We start from the raw sequence: 5,192 nt of genomic DNA, 5'->3' as shown, positions 1-5,192 counted from the left end.
CCACACCATAGGGCGGCGCGGGCCCCCTCGGCCGCGCCGGCCTAGGGTTTGGTGGGCCTCGTGCCCCCTCCCCGGTGGTTCTCGTGTGTTCCGGAGGCTTCCGGTAAAATAGGAACTTTGGCGTTGATTTCGTCCGATTCCGAGAATATTTCGTTACTAGGATTTCTGAAACCAAAAACAGCAGAAAACGAGAACCGGCACTTCGGCATCTTGTTAATAGGTTAGTTCCGGAAAATGCACGAATATGACATAAAGTGTGCATAAAACATGTAGATAACATCAATAATGTGGCATGGAACACAAGAAATTATCGATACGTTGGAGACGTATCACCCCCCACGTGCTCCTGCCAGCCCGACACCTCCACCCTCTCCACCCGCTAGCTCGCCCCCTACACCGGCCACACCACCACCAACTAGCCCAGCTAGCTCCATCGGCCCAATACAACACAACCCACCACCTGAACCCTCTCATCGAACTCGCCAAACCACCGGGCGTTTACCTGGCCCTCCCAAGCGATTGAACCTATCAGCCACTGTTTCTTCACCGATTCCTCATAATTATCTGACAGCGCTTTGCGATCCTTCTTGGCGCCTCGCCATGCAAGAGGAATACGATGCCCTAACCATAAACAAAACTTGGTCTCTAGTTCCACCCCCTCCTGGTGCTAACATCGTCAGTGGCAAGTGGATTTTTCGCCACAAATTCCACTCCGACGGCTCGCTCGCCTGTCACAAAGCACGTTGGGTCGTTCGAGGTTTTACCCAACAACCTGGCATAGAATACGATGAGACTTTTAGCCATGTCGTCAAACCAGCCACAATTCGCCTAGTTCTTTCCATCGCCATCTCCTCCTCCTGGCCGATCCACCAACTTGACGTCAAAAATGCTTTTCTTCACGGTCATCTCGATGAGGTTGTTTACAGCCAGCAGCCGTCAGGGTTTATTGATTCTCGTCATCCCGATTATGTATGTCGCCTCCACAAGTCTCTTTACGGCCTAAAACAGGCACCTCGAGCCTGGTTCCAGCGCTTCGCCACTTATGCTCGCTCCATTGGTTTCACTGAATCCAAATCCGATGCCTCCCTCTTCATTCTTCGCCAACCTCATGAGACTGCATATCTCCTTCTATACGTTGATGACATTATTCTCACTGCCTCCTCACCATCGGCTCTTGCATCCATCATCACTTCCTTTTCCAAAGAATTCGCCATGAAAGATCTTGGCCCTCTTCACCACTTTCTTGGCATCTCCGTGACTCTAACCCCTAGTAGTCTTCATCTTTCCCAACGTCAATATTTCCTAGATATTCTTTCTCGTGCTGGCATGAGTGACTGTCATCCTGTTAATACTCCTATTGATACTAAAGCCAAATTGTCTGCCACCGTCGGATCTCCAGTTTCTGACCCCTCACTATATCGCAGCCTTGCTGGTGCCCTCCAATATGCCACTCTCACCCGTCCTGACATTGCCTATGCTGTCCAACAGGTTTGTCTTCATATGCATGATCCTCATAAAACGTATTCTTCGGTATCTCCAAGGGACTCTTGACCTTGGTCTAACTCTTCATAGCTCTTCTTCCACTTCCTTAGTTGCCTATTCAGATGCCGACTGGGCTGGTTGCCCTGATACCAGACGCTCCACTTCTAGGTCCTGCATGTTCTATGGTGACAATTTGATATCCTGGTCATCTCGACGCCAGAACACCGTGTCTCGTTCTAGCGCAGAGGCTGAATACCGCGCGGTCGCTTCCGCTGTGGCTGAGTCTTGTTGGGTTCGTCAGCTATTGCAGGAGCTCCATAGACCTGTCCGCAGCGCTACAGTCGTGTTTTGTGATAATGTGAGTGCAGTCTATCTTGCTCATAATCCGGTACAGCACCGCAGGACCAAACACATTGAGCTGGATATACATTTCGTCCGCGAGAAGGTTGCTCTTGGGACAGTTCGTGTTCTACATGTACCTTCATCTTCACAGTATGCAGATATATTCACGAAGGGGCTTCCGACAGCATTATTTCAAGAATTCAGGTCCAGTCTTCACCTTGATGCTCTCCCTGGTTCAGCCTGCGGGGGCGTGTTGGAGAATAACACGATTCACCGATCCTCCATATCTAGTAACAAATCAAGTTTAGATAGATTACCTTGTATAGGCTGAGTCGGTTGTAAAAGCTTGACTTGCAAGTCAAGTTCATCTCGTGTACGTGTATAAATATTGATGCAATGAGATGGAGGAGGCGTGCGATTCTGCAGCCCCTAGTCATAACAATTTACATAATGTTGTAGCTAGTGCATTAAACACCTCTTCCCTATAATGAACTTGTTGAGTACGCTCGTACTCATACCACTCTTAAATCCCCTGCTTAGATATGGAGGCATCGAAGGAGGATCTACAGTGCAACTCGAAGATCGAGGAGTCAACAACTACTTCAAGGGACAGGAACCTGACAGAAGAGACAAACACCACATCCAACAAGGATAAAACTTAACTTAGCAATAGAAAGGAACTTGTTTCCTAAACGTAGCTCCTATTTAGCTAGAATTTATTCATAGCCTCTATAGCTAGTTAAATACTCTACAACTAGAGTTCACGATAAGACTAGACTTCGAGTCGTTCTTCTGGAGTTTATTTGCAGTTTTACCTCATTGTAAAGTAGGAGGCTGTGATGATCTTATGTAACATAGTAAATGTTATAATTCTATAGACATGCCTTGGACCCGTATATGTTTCTGTTGTACCACTCTGAGCGATATAATACTAGTGGAACGGTGTTTCATTGGTGTTATATCAGACTTGCATACTACACCATGCAGAGGTATGTCGGGTCGCCACAGCTAAGTAGAGGGCGGTAGAGATCGAATTTGGTTCGTCTCAAGACGCATACGATATTGTTCGACTTCTCCACATGGTGCCGGCAAGGAATCCAGGCACCTACGTAAACATCTAAGACTTCTTATTGCCAGAGTTCCCAATTGTTAGGGTTCTGCATCGAGTGTTCTTCTCTTTTAGTGTATGCATCGAATCTTTCAGGCACTGTCAACCTGTGTTATACGTAGACAAAACATTTCTCACTGGCAAGTCCAATGTTAGATCTTGATAGCCATTGGAATGGATGGCAACAATCAAATCATGCCACTCACATTAGCATTTGTGGAGAGTGGGAATACTGAAAGTTGGTTACGGTTCTTTATGCATCTGAAAATAGCAATTGTGAAGGATATAAGCTGAATGTGTGCATCCTTCATGACAAGCATGCATGTATACTCAATACTATTAAGACACTAAAGCATCCTGACCATAGGGAACAAACGCCATGGTTGGACATTTAGAGCTGTTGGTGTATGCGCCACCTGGGGCCAATTTTTTCTCACAATTCAGGAGTAAGAGCCTTATGCATCCAGAATTAGGAGTAAAAGTATAGGTTTTTGCTGGGACTCTTTTAGGAGTTCACTAAGCAACAAGTTGTGCAAAGGAAAGTTGCGCTAGATGCAACAGTAGCAACACATATTCATGTGGTACCTGCACAAACAACAAATCGAGCAGCACCCATTGATGAGGAACCTCAAGGTCTTTGCGACTTGCCCAGATTTGACCCACCCGGTATAAGGAGAAGGCTGGGAAGGCAGATTAAGAACTTTGAGCAGTGGATAGAGAACGCGCCTGTAGAGAGGTGCTCTTTGTTGCATGACACACGTGGAGGTAGATACAGCGTCATGACAACCAACCTTGTTGAATCGTATAACTTTATGCTCAGAGAAAACATAGCTTTATGAGTTACAACCATTGTGGAGGGTATTTTCCTTGGCACGGTGAATTATTTCAGAGATAACGCCAAATGGCTGAGGTGCATATCTTGAACAACCAACCACACTTAACTGCTCAAAGGTTATGAAGTACATGGATGACAAGATGGAGAAAGGTAGGCATCTCACATTCGTCGCCATCCGAAATGAAGAAAAGGCGGTTCGAAGTACGCGTACCTAACAACAAGTTAGGCCGTGGAAATGAACTTATGACACATGATGTGGAAATTGGTAATGAAGAATGACCAATGTGCGAGTGCACATGCAACAAACCAAAGTTGATTCACCTTCCTTGCTCGCATGTGCTTGCTGCTTGCGGGCAGCTAGGGATGGACGCAATCTCTTCTGTGTCTCCCTATTACCTAAAAGAGGTTGTGGATCAGCTAGCTGCTAGGATTTCGAGCAATGAGAAATTTCAACACCGTAAACCCTGGTGAAAGGCGATATATTCTCAACCCAAGGCCACTACATGTGGACAGGCAGAGGTAGACACCAATCACAGCGCATCCAAAATGATATGGATGAATCTGAAGCCGGAGAGGAGAGCCAACCAGGCAAGGGTTTTCTATTCAGTCAATTTGGTCATAGGGACACGAATTGTCCCACCATCGGGTCTGACGGAGTTACTAGGGGTCGACGAGGCACCAGGGGATGTGGAGGGAGAGGAAGAAACTAGGCGACTATGTTACAATTTGTAATAAGTTTGTAACTCTGTTTGTACTTGTAATATTTGTGAAACTATGTTATAATTTTTAGTAAGTGTGGAAATATGTTTGTACTGGTCATATTTGCTCAACTATGTTGTAGTTTGTACTTGTCATATTTGTGGAACTACCCTGTTATCTCTAATAAGTTTTAAACTACATAAAAAAAATTGCATATCAAGATGCTTTCACAACATACCAGAGCACTCATGGACGATGAAGTTGCACGACGAGGTGGAGAAGCGTCTTAGTTGGCACACATGAAAAACTTCATGTCCAACTTATCTGAAAAATCTTCCACCTCCTTCAACTTGGCAAGATGGTCGCGCGAGCACTGCTCCACTCTCTCCCTGACAGAGCAAAGAACACTTATGGTGGAATTTTCGTTGGTGGGAGGAAGAGCAAAAACTGGTACAATAGAACTAAGCGATGCCCGGTTTTATAGAGGAAGACGGCGAGAAATTCCGGGAGATAATGACGGGAAATAAAGGTGGCGGGAGGATTTAGCGGGAAAACAACCATCAACTAACAGGCTAATGTAGACTGAGAGCGCACTGGCCGATCGGCTGTTGCGTGGCTGATTTCGTCCCGCCGGCGGCCGCTCTGCCGATCGACGGTGTCGTGGCCGAACAAGCCTGTTTTCTGACGCAAAGCCAAACACTAGTCCGACCGATGGATCGATCGGCA

This window comes from Lolium rigidum, chromosome 6, assembly GCF_022539505.1.
Source record: "Lolium rigidum isolate FL_2022 chromosome 6, APGP_CSIRO_Lrig_0.1, whole genome shotgun sequence".
Taxonomy (NCBI): Eukaryota; Viridiplantae; Streptophyta; class Magnoliopsida; order Poales; family Poaceae; genus Lolium; species Lolium rigidum.
This window is presented reverse-complemented; position numbering follows the sequence as displayed.